This window comes from Arachis hypogaea, chromosome 16 (genome assembly GCF_003086295.3).
Source record: "Arachis hypogaea cultivar Tifrunner chromosome 16, arahy.Tifrunner.gnm2.J5K5, whole genome shotgun sequence".
Taxonomy (NCBI): Eukaryota; Viridiplantae; Streptophyta; class Magnoliopsida; order Fabales; family Fabaceae; genus Arachis; species Arachis hypogaea.
Window position 1 is genome coordinate 72,201,151 of NC_092051.1, and position 15,275 is coordinate 72,216,425.

At 37.7% G+C, this 15,275-nt stretch overlaps 1 non-coding gene across 1 annotated transcript; it reads right to left on the reverse strand.

Annotated features, from left to right (window-relative positions):
• Nucleotides 1-8,671: 8,671 nt before the first annotated feature.
• LOC112760665 (small nucleolar RNA R71) lies at nucleotides 8,672-8,778 on the reverse strand. The gene has a single exon (XR_003181095.1). It is a non-coding gene; the product is annotated as a small nucleolar RNA R71 (small nucleolar RNA).
• Nucleotides 8,779-15,275: the final 6,497 nt, after the last annotated feature.

The window sequence follows — 15,275 nt, forward strand, 5'->3', positions numbered from 1 at the left end:
ATCCTAAGTATTGATGCCTTATTTGGGGAATGTCTCCAGCCATTGAGATGCCTTATCCCTCAAAGAGAATGGGAATAGCAGCAACTTATAGATATCTGGATACACACAATTTGTCTTTACTGTTTCACATATTATCAGGAAGACAGATAAGTGTTGATTCGGGTCTTCAAGGGAACCTCCTCCATAGGAACAATTGTTCTGTACCAGAGTGATAAGTTGAGACTTCAACTTAAAGTTATTTGCATGAACATTAAGAGTGAGTATACTGCTCCGACAGTTTCTTGGGTTGGGGAAGGTGTAAGAGGCTAGAACTCTTCTTGGAGGTGGGCCATTATTGTTGGCCACTTCCTCTGGTGGATTAGGGAGGTTACCCTCCATCTCTTGATCTTTCTCTACTGATTCTTCTTCTCCAATCACTCTCTTCCCTCTTGCTTCTCTTCTCAATCTCAAGAATGTTCTCTCTGGCTCATAATCAAAAGAGGTAGATGCACCTCTTCTCCCTCCTGGCATACAACACAAACAAACTAAAAACACAAACAGTGTCTATTGCTAGAGTGAAGTTACAGTTAGCAGAAACAAAATCTCAAACAGTTAGTGTGCTTAACAAAAATAAAGAAAAATGTTTAATCTAGTTTATCACTGATGAGTGGATTTTTGACGGTTTAGAATTTCACAAATGAAATCTCGTTACAAGTATAGTTTCTAAACCAACAATAATCCTTTCATACAAAAGATTATTTGTCACAAGTACAAATCCCTAAAATTATAAATCGAAGTATTTAAACCTCGGGTCATTCTCCCTAGGAATTGCAATAAAGTGTTCTTGTTATTGGTTATGAGGTATGTTTTGGGGTTTTTGAGATAATAGACAAGATATATAAATGGAAAGGGATATAAACTAACAACTGACAAAGCTCTTGGCAAGGTATGAGAACTAGAAGTCCTATCCTAGCTATCCTCCTCAATTATGATGAGAATTGTCCATTGCTCCCACCTAGTTAACATCTAACCATGGAAGAAAGTCAAATGGATGGATTAACTTGAGTCCACAAGTCCTAGCCAAATCTAGATGAAAGACTAGCTTTAGTGGCACTCAAATCAATTAGCAACTTCTAATTATCAATCAACAAAGGAATTAGATAACTCAAGAGTCACTAATTACTCCACCTAGGCCAAAAGGAGAAAAATCTACACAAAAATCCAACCAAGCATTTCATCAAATACATGGAAGGCATAAAAGGAAAGTAAAATGAATTAAGCAATTCAACAATAAAGGAGCATGAATCATAAATTGCATTAAAAGAGAAATAGAAGAAAAAAAGTGCATGAACATAAAAGTAAAGAATTACAAGAATTAAATGCTAAACTAGAGAGAGGAAAGGTAGAAGAAGAAGAAATTGCAAAGGAAAAGTAAATCAAAGCATGAATTAAACCTAGATCTAAGAGATCCTAATCTAGATCTAACCTATTCCTAATTCTAGAGAGAAATGAGAGCTTCTCTCTCTAAAACTAACTTTTCCTCCAAAAACTAAACTAAAACTAAACTAAGTGGTCAAAAGTTGTGATTCCCCTTTAGTCCTTGGGTTAAATAGCATCAGAGATGAGTTGGATTTGGGCCTGGGAAGCCCAGAATTCACCCCCAGCATTTTGCCTTTATGTGAGTCACATGCGAGCATCGACGCGTACGCACCATGTACGCGTACGCGTGTCGCTTGACAATTTCCTATCCACGCGTACGCGCCATGTATGCGTACGCGTCGCCATACGACTCCACAATCCACGCGTGTGCGTCTGCTGCGCGTGGGCGTCGATCTCATCATCCTAAGTCCTTGTTTTTTCATGAGTTCTCCTCTTGTATACTTTTCATCTTCATCCTTTTGATTCATTCCTAGCCTTTCCAATCTGAATTCACTTACAAACATATCAAGGCATCTAGTGGAATCAAAGATGAATCAAAATTAGCAATTAAGGGCCTAAAAAGCATTTTTTCACACTTAAGCACATATTAGGAGACAATCATGAAACCATGCTATTTCATTGAATAAATGTGGGAGAATGGTAATAAGATCCCCTAAATTAAGCACAAGATAAACCCTAAAAATGGGGTTTATCAACCTCCCCACACTTAAATCATAGCATGTGCTCATGCTATAATCAAGACGGAAACAAAGGGTATCAACATTTATTCAATGAAAACTAACTAAACGCAATCTACTTATATGCAACTATCTATATGAATGCAATTGCTTGGTAAAAAATAAATCAATTTCCAAGAGAAAATTTATAGGCAGAAGGGCTAAAGGTATTAGCAAATCTAATCCACAATTGAATTGAGTTATTAAATATTTTTACAAACTTGCAAGAGAAGATGATCATAGATGAAACATGTAATTGAACAATCGAACCCTCACTGGAAGTGTTTGCACTCTATTCGCTCAAGTGTTTAGGGTTGATTCACTCAACTCTCTCCTAATCATGCTTTCCAAGATTTGTTTTTCATCTAACAATCAACAAATATTTCATGCATGCATATAAGTATCATGAGGTATTTTCATAGGTTGTAATGGGGCTAGGGTTAAGGTAGGATGCATATTTGGTCAAGTGGACTTGAAATTTGAATCTTTGATAAACTTAAACTTCCCACCTAACCTATATAACAACCTATACAAATTCGAAGCTAATCCTAACTACTCATTCTTCACTTTTTCACATACTCATGCATTTTCTTTTTTATTACAACTCATATGCATTGATCTTTATTGAGCTTCACTTTGGGGCATTTTGTCCCCTTTTTATTTCTTTTCTTTTTTCTTTTTCTTTCTTTTTCTATTTTTTCTTCTTTTGATATATATATTTTTCTTTCTTTTTGTTTTTCTCATTTTTTTTCTTTTTCAATAAGGTATATACAAGAGCATCAATGCATATGATTTTACATTTAATTAACACATGAGCATGTACCCAATTTCCAATATTTTAAAAAAAAATACAAAACTACCCTTTTCTCAACCAATGTCCCAAATTTTCCACACTTTAATGATACACACACACTAGCCTAAGCTAATCAAAGATCCAAATACGGACATTTATTGTTTCTTTACGGCTTGTAATGTGCTAAAATTAAGAACAAGTGGGTTAATGGTAGGCTCAAAGTTGGCTAACAATGGAAGATAAAAGGTAAGGCTATTTGGGTAAGTGAGCTAAATGAAATGATGGCCTCAATCATATAGGTGCATGAATACAAAAAATAATGGACATAAAGAATCAAACAAATCAAAGATTACAATCATAGAAAGAGAATAATGCACACAAGAAGGAGAATAAGTGGTCATAAGATGTAACCACACAATTAGGCTCAAAACTCACATGCTTGTGTTCTTAGCTCAAAAACATGATCCACAATATATATATGATTCAAGCAAGTTCTATGAAAAATTTTCACTCAAATCAATTGGGATGTTAATTCCCTATAGATAAATTCCTTGAAAAATTTCATTATTTTGACTAAGCTTATTATGTATATATATGCAAAAATAAGAAAATGCAACCAAAAATCCTAAAAGACCTAATAAAGGACCTAAAATGAAATGCGAAAGTGTTGGGATTAGAAATTTGTCACCCAAGAACGTCGAACGGTCGGACGACCTCCCCACATTTAAAAGTTTGCATCGTCCTCGGTGCAGTCAAAGATGAGCAAGGGGGTACGGCGATTTTCCGAGTTGCTACCCTCAGCTGGTAGGTCAACCGGTGCTGCGTGTTCTTTCTTCTGCTCCCATGTTTGCTTGTGGTGCATCGTTCATGAAAAACAAAAATATAACACCATAAGATGAGAAAATACAAAAGCAAGGAAGCATACATTGTTGGAATGAGGTAAATCATTAGAATTGAGTGAGTGAATTAGTGTGACATAAATGAATTAAGGGTGTGAGTCTAAATTGTGCGCGGTTTAGAACACACATTAGCATGAAAAGCGATGTCACCAAGGATGCATGCACTTCACTCATCCTAGGGTACTTGAGATGCTCTAAACTTGTGGGTCAAAATAACCAAACAAGCAATAAAGAAGTATGAAAGCATTCAAGCAGAAAACATATGGATGCGTATGATCAAGAAACCTGATGCATTAAGGTAAATGCACAACATCCATCAATTAGTTTCCTAATCAAAGAATAGGATTCAAAGCCAAATCATGTAATTCAAATAATTTAAAAAACTTGAAGGCAATGTCATATGTACTTGGTGTTCACAAAATTAAGCATGAAAAACTCAAAATCAAGTAATAAATTGTCACCTCAACAATAGAATCCAACAATGATTATAAACATAGTGATGTTAAGATAACATCCGTTTTAATACTTGGTAGCAATTAATGGTAAACATGATTAACAATCCAACACTTATAATGGAAAATAGAAATTTAAATGAAAATTAAACTAACTAACTAACTACCTAGATGGTTATAAATGGTGTTTGGAAGTGTTGGATGAGGGGTAGGTGAAGAGCGGATAATTTATACGCTTTTTGACATTGTTTTTAGTATGTTTTTAGTAGGATCTAGTTACTTTTAGGGATGTTTTCATTAGTTTTTATGTTAAATTCACATTTCTGGACTTTACTATGAGTTTGTGTGTTTTTCTGTGATTTCAGGTATTTTCTGGCTGAAATTGAGGGACTTGAGCAAAAATCAGATTCAGAGGTTGAAGAAGGACTGCTGATGCTGTTGGATTCTGACCTCCCTGCACTCAAAATGGATTTTCTGGAGCTACAGAACTCAAAATGGCGCGCTTCCAATTGCGTTGGAAAGTAGACATCCCGGGCTTTCCAGAAATATATAATAGTTCATACTTTGCTCGAGGATAGATGACGTAAACTGGCGTTCAACGCCAGCTCTCTGCCCAATTCTGGAGTTCAGCGCCAGAAATGGATCAAGAACCAGAGTTGAACGCCAGAAATGGATCAAAACCTGGCGTTCAACTCCACAAATGGCCTCTGCACGTGGAAAGTTAAAGCTCAGCCCAAGCACACACCAAGTGGGCCCCGGAAGTGGATTTATGCATCAATTACTTACTTCTGTAAACCCTAGTAGCTAGTTTATTATAAATAGGACTTTTTACTAATGTAGACATCCTGAGTTTTATCTTCGGATCATAGTAGTCTTGGTTACTCCGGTTCCCCTCTGGGGCCGAGACCAATGAACTCCATTATCACTTATGTATTTTAAACGGTAGAGTTTCAGCACTCCATAGATTAAGGTGTGGAGCTCTGCTGTTCCTCAAAGATTAATGCAAAGTACTACTGTTTTCTATTCAATTCAACTTATTCCACTTCTAAGATATTCATTCGCACTTCAACCTGAATGTGATGAACGTGACAATCATCATTATTCCCTATGAACGCGTGCCTGACAACTACTTCCGTTCTACATTAGATTGAATGAGTATCTCTTAGATCTCTTAATCGGAATCTTCGTGGTGTAAGCTAGAATGATGGCGGCATTCAAGAGAATCCGGAAAGTCTAAACCTTGTCTGTGGTATTCCGAGTAGGATTCGATGATTGAATGACTGTGACGAGCTTCAAACTTGCAATTGCTGGGCGTAGTGACAAACGCAAAAGGATAGTAAATCCTATTCCAGCATGATCGAGAACCGACAGATGAATAGCCGTGCCGTGACAGGGTGCGTTGACCATTTTCACTGAGAGGATAGGATGTAAACCATTGACAAGGGTGATGCCTCCAGACGATTAGTCGTGCCGTGACAGGGTATTTGGATCATTTTCCCGAGAGAAGACCGAAAGTAGCCATTGACAATGGTGATGCATTACATAAAGCCAGCCATAGAAAGGAGTAAGATTGATTGGATGAAAGTTAGCAGGAAAGCAGAGGTTCAGAGGAACGAAAGCATCTCTATACGCTTATCTGAAATTCTAACTAATGAATTACATAAGTATTTCTATCCCTTCTTTTATTAATTAATTTCGAAAACCCCATTACTATTTTATATCTGCCTGACTGAGATTTACAAGGTGACCATAGCTTGCTTCATACCAACAATCTCCGTGGGATTCGACCCTTACTCACGTAAGGTATTACTTGGACGACCCAGTGCACTTGCTGGTTAGTTGTGCGAAGTTGTGAACCATGGTATTGGCATCATGTTTTTGGCGCCATTACCAGGGAAAGAAAGAGCGATGAATTTTACATAATCAAAGTGTAATCACAATTTCTGCGCACCAAGTTTTTGGCACCGTTGCCGGGGATTGTTCGAGTTTGGACAACTGACGGTTCATCTTGTTGCTCAGATTAGGTAATTTTCTTTTTGTTTTATTTTCAAAAAATTTTTCAAAAATCGTTCATAAATTTTCCTTTTGATTTCGAAAAAAAAAATTTAAATAAAAATGTTTTCAAAAATATATTTTTCTTCAGAATTTTTAAGAATGAATTCTAGTGTTTCATGAAGCATGTGAAGCCTGGCTGGCTGTAAAGCCATGTCTAAATTCATTTGGACTGAGGCTTCCAATTTGTTATCAAGAGCAAGCTAGTTGGTGCTAATCCACCTACTACTGTTCATGATCTACCTGTTACATGCTAAAGCTTGGCTGGCTATTAAGCCATGCCTGACCCTTTGATTGGAGCTTTAGACTAAAGAGCATAAGATTCCTGGAATTCATATTAAAAATTTTGGAATCCTTATTTTTCTTTTTCAAAATGATTTTCGAAAAAAATTTAAAAGAAAATACAAAAAAAATCATAAAATCATAAAAATAAAAAATATTTTGTGTTTCTTGTTTGAGTCTTGAGTCAATTTTAAGTTTGGTGTCAATTGTATACTCATCTTGCATTTTTCGAAAATTCATGCATTCATAGTGTTCTTCATGATCTTCAAGTTGTTCTTGGTAAGTCTTCTTGTTTGATCTTGATGTTTTCTTGTTTTGTGTTGTATGATGTTTTTCATATGCATTCTTGCATCCATAGAGTCTAAGCATCAAAGATTTCTAAGTTTGGTGTCTTGTATGTTTTCTTTGCATTAAAAATTTTTCAAAAATGTGTTCTTGATGTTCATCATGATCTTCATAGAATCATAGTGTTCTTGGTGTTCATCTTGACATTCATAGTATTCTTATATGCATCACATGTTTTGATCTAAAATTCTCATGCATTGCATCATTTTCATGTTTCTCTCTCTCATCATTAAAAATTCAAAAATAAAAAAAATGTCTTTCCCTTTTTCTCTCTTAAAATTTTCGAAAATTAGATTTGACTTTTTCAAAAATTTTTAAAAATCTAGTTGTTTTTATGAGTCAAATCAAATTTTCAATTTAAAAATCTCATCTTCTTCAAAATCTTTTTCAAAAATCAAATCTTTTTCAAATTTCTTAGTTATTTTCGAAAATTCCAAAAATATTTTTCAAAAATCTTTTCCTTATTTTTATATCAAATTTTCGAAAATAACATAATCAATTAATGTTTTGATTCAAAAATTTCAAGTTTGTTACTTGCTTGTTAAGAAAGATTCAAACTTTAAGTTCTAGAATCATATCTTGTGATTTCTTGTGAATCAAGTCATTAATTGTGATTTTAAAAAATCAAATCTCTTTCAAAACTAATTTCAATCATATCTTTTTTCAAAAATATCTTCTTACCCTTTTCAAAAAAATTTGATTTCAAAATATCTTTTCTAACTTCCTAACTTCTTATCTTTTCAAAATTGATTTTCAAAATTTGTTTCAACTAACTAACTAACTTTTTGTTTGTTTCTTATCTTTTTCAAAACCACCTAACTAACTCTCTCTCTCTCTAATTTTCGAAAATATCTTCCCTCTTTTTCAAAATTTCTTTTTAATTAACTAATTATTTTAATTTTTGATTTTTAATTTTCGAAAACTACTAACCTTTTTCAAAAACCATTTTCGAAAATCACTAACTCTTTTTCAAAAATTATTTTCGAAAATTCCCCTTCTCTCTCATCTCCCTCTATTTATTTATTCATCTACTAACACTTCATCTCACCCAAATTCGAACCCCCTCTTCCATCTGTGTTCGAATTTCTTCTTCTTCTTTTCTTCTACTCACACTGGGACCTCTATACTGTGGTAAAGAGGACCCCTATTATTATTATTTTTCTATTCTCTCTTTTTCATATGAGCAGGAGCAAGGACAAGAACATTCTTGTTAAAGCAGATCCAGAACCTGAAAGGACTCTGAAGAGGAAACTAAGAGAAGCTAAATTACAACAATCCAGAGAGAACCTTTCAGAAATTTTCGAACATGAAGAGGAGATGGCAGCCGAAAATAATAATAATGCAAGGAGAATGCTTGGTGACTTTACTGCACCTAATTCCAATTTACATGGAAGAAGCATCTCCATTCCTGCCATTGGAGCAAACAACTTTGAGCTGAAACCTCAGCTAGTTTCTCTGATGCAGTAGAACTGCAAGTTTTATGGACTTCCATCTGAAGATCCTTTTCAGTTCTTAACTGAATTCTTGCAGATCTGTGATACTGTTAAGACTAATGGAGTAGATCCTGAAGTCTACAGGCTCATATTTTTCCTATTTGCTGTAAGAGACAGAGCTAGAATCTGGTTAGACTCTCAACCCAGAGACAGCCTGAACTCTTGGGATAAGCTGGTCACGGCTTTCTTAGCCAAGTTCTTTCCTCCTCAAAAGCTGAGCAAGCTTAGAATGGATGTTCAAACCTTCAGACAGAAAGAAGGTGAATCCCTCTATGAAGCTTGGGAAAGATACAAGCAGCTGACCAAAAAGTGTCCTTCTACATGCTTTCAGAGTGGACCATCCTGGATATCTTCTATGATGGTTTATCTGAGATATCAAAGATGTCATTGGATACTTCTGCAGGTCGATCCATTCACCTAAAGAAAACGCCTGCAAAAGCTCAAGAACTCATTGACATGGTTGCTAATAACCAGTTTATGTACACTTCTGAGAGGAATCCTATGAGTAATGGGACGCCTATGAAGAAGGGAGTTCTTGAAATTGATACTCTGAATACCATATTGGCTCAGAATAAAATATTGACTCAGTAAGTCAATATGATTTCTCAGAGTCTGAATGGAATGCAAGCTGCATCCAACAGTACTCAAGAGGCTTCTTATGCAGAAGAAGCTTATGATCCTGAAAACCCTGCAATAGCAGAGGTGAATTACTTAGGTGAACCTTATGGAAACACCTATAATCCATCATGGAGAAATCATCCAAATTTCTCATGGAAGGATCAAAAGCCTCAACAAGGCTTTAATAGTGGTGGAAGAAACAGGTTTAGCAATAGCAAGCCTTTTCCATCATCCACTCAGCAACAGACAGAGAATTCTAAGCAGAATCCATCTAGCTTAGCAAATTTAGTCTCTGATCTATCTAAGGCCACTGTAAGTTTCATGAATGAAACAAGGTCTTCCATTAGAAATTTAGAAGCACAAGTGGGCCAGCTGAGTAAAAGGATCACTGAAATCCCTCCTAGTACTCTCCCAAGCAATACAGAAGAGAATCCAAAAGAAGAGTGCAAGGCCATTGACATAAGCACCATGGCCGAACCTGTGAGGAGAGGAGAAGACGTGAATCCCAAGGAGGAAGACCTCCTGGGACGTCCAGTGATCAATAAGGAGCTTCCCTCTGAGGAACCAAAGAACTCTGAGGCTCATCTAGAGACCATAGAGATTCCATTGAACCTCCTTATGCCATTCATGAGCTTTGATGAGTATTCCTCTTCTGAAGAGAATGAGGATGTTACTGAAGAGCAAGCTGCCAAGTTTTCTTGGTGTAATCATGAAGCTGAATGCCAAATTATTTGGTAATGAAACTTGGGAAGATGAACCTCCCTTGTTCACCAATGAACTAAGTGATTTGGATCAACTGACATTGCCTCAGAAGAGACAGGATCCTAGAAAGTTCATAATACCTTGTACCATAGGCACCATGATCTTTAAGGCTCTGTGTGACCTTGGTTCAGGGATAAACCTCATGTCCCTCTCTGTAATAGAGAAACTGGGAATCTATGGGGTGCAAGCTGCTAAAATCTCATTAGAGATGGCAGATAATTCCAGAAAATAGGCTTATGGACAAGTAGAGGACGTGTTAGTAAAGGTTGAAGGCCTTTACATCCCTGCTGATTTTATAGTCCTGGATACTGGAAAGGAAGAGGATGAATCCATCATCCTAGGAAGACCTTTCCTAGCCACAGCAAGAGCTGTGATTGATGTGGACAGAGGAGAATTGATCCTTCAATTGAATAAGGACAACCTTGTGTTTACAACTCAAGGATCTCTCTCTGCATCCATGGAGAGGAAGCAGAAAAAGCTTCTCTTAAAGCAGAGTCAAACAAAGCCCACAGTCAAACTCTAAGTTTGGTGTTGGGAGGCCACAACCAAACTCTAAGTTTGGTGTTGAATTCCCATATCCAAACTCTAAGTTTGGTGTTGGAGAGTCTCAACAAAGCTCTGCACATCTGTGAGGCTCCATAAGAGCCCACTGTCAAGCTATTGACATTAAAGAAGCGCTTGTTGGGAGGCAACCCAATTTTTATTTATCTAACTATATTTTTCTTAGTTATATGTCTTTATAGGTTCATGATCATGTGGAGTCACAAAATAAATATAAAAATTGAAAACGGAATCAAAAATAGCAGAAGAAAAATCACACCCTGGAGGAAGCATCTGCCTGGCGTTCAACGCCAGAACAGAGCATGTTCTGGCGCTGAACGCCCAAAATGGGCATCATCTGGGCGCTGAACGCCAGAATGGCACCCTGGAGAAGAGCTGGCACTGAATGCCCAGAACAAGCATGGTTCTGGCATTCAACGCCAGAAATGGCCAACAAATGGGCATTGAACGCCCAAAATGGGCACCAACCTAGCGCTGAACGCCCAGAGTTGTGTGCAAGGGCATTTTACATACCTAATTTGGTGCAAGGTTGTAAATCCTTGAACACCTCAGGATCTGTGGACCCCACAGGATCACCTCAGGATCTGTGGACCCCACAGGATCCCCACCTACCTCCACTCACTTCTTCTCACCCCTCTTTCACAAAATCCCACATCCACTCTTCCCCATAAACCTACCTCATAAACTCTACCTACCTTCAAAATTCTAAATCAATTTCCCACCCAACCCACCCTAAATGGCCGAACCTTCACCCCCCTCCCATCCCTATATATATCCCTCCATTCTTCCTCATTTTCACACAACACAACCCTCTCTTCTCTTCTTGACCAAAACACAACCCCTTCTCCCTCTCCTCTATTTCTTCTTCTTCTTCATCTATTCTTTCTTCTCTTGCTCGAGGGCGAGCAAAATTCTAAGTTTGGTGTGGTAAAAGCATAAGCTTTTTGTTTTTCCATTACCATTGATGGCACCTAAGACCGGAGAATCCGCTAGAAAGGGGAAAGGGAAGACAAAAGCTTCCACCTCTGAGTCATGGGAGATGGAAAGGTTCATCTCCAAAGCCCATCAAGACCACTTCTATGATGTTGTGGCCAAGAAGAAGGTGATCCCCGAGGTCCCTTTCAAACTCAAAAGAAATGAGTATCCGGAGATCCGACATGAAATTCAAAGAAGAGGTTGGGAAGTTCTAACAACTCCCATCCAACAAGTCGGCATCCTAATGGTTCAAGAGTTCTATGCCAATGCATGGATCACCAAAAACCACGATCAAAGTAAGAACCCGGATCCAAAGAACTATGTTACAATGGTTCGGGGGAAATACTTAGATTTTAGTCCGGAGAATGTAAGGTTGGCGTTCAACTTGCCAAACATGGAAGAGAACGCACACCCCTACACAAGGAGAGTCAACTTTGATCAAAGGTTGGACCAAGTCCTTATGGACATATGTGTAGAAGGAGCTCAATGGAAGATTGACTCAAAAGGCAAACCGGTTCAACTAAGAAGACTGGACCTTAAGCCTGTAGCTAGAGGATGGTTGGAGTTCATTCAATGCTCAATCATTCCCACTAGCAACCAGTCTGAAGTTACTATAGACCGGGCCATCATGATCCATAGCATCATGATTGGAGAAGAGGTGGAAGTTCATGAGATTATACCTCAAGAACTCTACAAGGTGGCTGACAAGTCCTCCACTATTGCAAGGTTAGCCTTTCCTCACCTCATTTGCCACCTATGCAATTCGACTGGGGTTGACATAGAGGGAGATATCCTCATTAAAGAGGACAAGCCCATCACTAAGAAAAAGATGGAGCAAGCAAGAGAGCCCATTCATGGAGCTCAAGAGGCGTATGAAGCTCATTACCATGAGATCCCGGAGATGTCTCAAATGCATTTTCCTCCACAAAACTATTGGGAGCAAATCAACACCTCCCTAGGAGAATTGAGTTCCAATATGGGACAACTAAGGGTGGAACATCAAGAGCACTCCATCATCCTTCATGAAATAAGAGAAGATCAAAAAGCAATGAGGGAGGAGCAACAAAGACAAGGAAGAGACATAGAAGAGCTCAAGGACATCATTGGTTCCTCAAGAAGGAAACGCCACCATCACTAAGGTGGATTCATTCCTTGTTCTTATTTCTTCTGTTTTTCATTTTCTATGTTATGTGCTTATCTGTGCTTGTGTCTTCATTACATGATCATTAGTAGTTAGTAACTTTGTCTTAAAGTTATGAATGTCCTATGAATCCATCACCTCTCTTAAATGAAAAATGTTTTAATTCAAAAGAACAAGAAGTACATGAGTTTCGAATTTATCCTTGAACTTAGCTTAATTATATTGATGTGGTGACAATGCTTCTTGTTTTCTGAATGAATGCTTGAACAGTGCATATATTTTTTGAAGTTGTTGTTTAAGAATGTTAAATATGTTGGCTCTTGAAAGAATGATGACTAGGAGACATGTTATTTGATAATCTGAAAAATCATAAAAATGATTCTTGAAGCAAGAAAAAGCAGCAAAGAACAAAGCTTGCAGAAAAAAAATAGGCGAAAAAAATAGAAAGAAAAAGAAAAAGCAAGCAGAAAAAGCCAAAAGCTCTTAAAACCAAGAGGCAAGAGCAAAAAGCCAATAATCCTTAAAACCAAAAGGCAAGGGCAATAAAAAGGATCCCAAGGCTTTGAGCATCAGTGGATAGGAGGGCCTAAAGGAATAAAATCCTAGTCTAAGCGGCTAAACCAAGCTGTCCCTAACCATGTGCTTGTGGCGTGTAGGTGTCAAGTGAAAACTTGAGACTGAGCGGTTAAAGTCAAGGTCCAAAGCAAAAAAAGAGTGTGCTTAAGAACTCTGGACACCTCTTGTTGGGGACTTTAGCAAAGCTGAGTCACAATCTGAAAAGGTTCACCCAATTATGTGTCTGTGGCATTTATGTATCCGGTGGTAATACTGGAAAACAAAGTGCTTAGGGGCACGGCGAAGACTCATAAAATAGTTGTGTTCAAGAATCATCATACTGAACTAGGAGAATCAATAACACTATCTGAACTCTGAGTTCCTATAGATGCCAATCATTCTGAACCTCAATGGATAAAGTGAGATGCCAAAACTATTCCAGAGGCAAAAAGCTATAAGTCCCGCTCATTTGATTGGAGCTATGTTTCATTGATAGTTTGGAATTTATAGTATATTCTCTTCTTTTTATCCTATTTGATTTTCAGTTGCTTGGGGACAAGCAACAATTTAAGTTTGGTGTTGTGATGAGCGGATAATTTATACGCTTTTTGACATTATTTTTAGTATGTTTTTAGTAGGATATAGTTACTTTTAGGGATATTTTCATTAGTTTTTATGTTAAATTCACATTTCTGGACTTTACTATGAGTTTGTGTGTTTTTCTGTGATTTCAGGTATTTTCTGGCTGAAATTGAGGGACTTGAGCAAAAATCAGATTCAGAGGTTGAAGAAGGACTGTTGATGCTATTGGATTCTGACCTCCCTGCACTCAAAATGGATTTTCTGGAGCTACAGAACTCAAAATGGCGCGCTTCCAATTGCGTTGGAAAGTAGACATCCAGGGCTTTCCAGCAATATATAATAGTCCATACTTTGCTCAAGGATAGATGACGTAAACTGGCGTTCAATGCCAGCTTTCTGCCTAATTCTGGAGTTCAGCGCCAGAAATGGATCAAGAACCAGAGTTGAACGCCAGAAATGGATCAAAACCTGGCGTTCAACTCCACAAATGGCCTCTGCACGTGGAAAGTTAAAGCTCAGCCCAAGCACACACCAAGTGGGCCCCGGAAGTGGATTTATGCATCAATTACTTACTTCTGTAAACCCTAGTAGCTAGTTTATTATAAATAGGACTTTTTACTAATGTATTAGACATCCTGAGTTTCATCTTCGGATCATAGTAGTCTTGGTTACTCCGGTTCCCCTCTGGGGCCGAGACCAGTGAACTCCTTTATCACTTATGTATTTTCAACGGTAGAGTTTCTGCACTCCATAGATTAAGGTGTGGAGCTCTACTGTTCCTCAAAGATTAATGCAAAGTACTACTGTTTTCTATTCAATTCAACTTATTCCACTTCTAAGATATTCATTTGCACTTCAACCTGAATGTGATGAACGTGACAATCATCATCATTCCCTATGAACGTATGCCTGACAACCACTTCCGTTCTACATTAGATTGAATGAGTATCTCTTAGATCTCTTAATCAGAATCTTCGTGGTGTAAGCTAGAATGATGGCGGCATTCAAGAGAATCCGAAAAGTCTAAACCTTGTCTGTGGTATTCCGAGTAGGATTCGATGATTGAATGACTGTGACGAGCTTCAAACTCGCAATTGCTGGGCGTAGTGACAGACGCAAAAGGATAGTAAATCCTATTCCAGCATGATCGAGAACCGACAGATGAATAGCTGTGCCATGACAGGGTGCGTTGACCATTTTCACTGAGAGGATAGGATGTAAACCATTGACAAGGGTGATGCCTCCAGACGATTAGCCGTGCCGTGACAGGGCATTTGGATCATTTTCCCGAGAGAAGACCGAAAGTAGCCGTTGACAATGGTGATGCATTACATAAAGCCAGCCATAGAAAGGAGTAAGATTGATTGGATGAAAGACAGCAGGAAAGCAGAGGTTCAGAGGAACGAAAGCATCTCTATACGTTTATCTGAAATTCTAACCAATGAATTACATAAGTATTTCTATCCCTTCTTTTATTAATTAATTTCGAAAACCCCATTACTATTTTATATCTGCCTGACTGAGATTTACAAGGTGACCATAGCTTGCTTCATACCAACAATCTCCGTGGGATTTGACCCTTACTCACGTAAGGTATTACTTGGATGACCCAGTGCACTTGTTGGTTAGT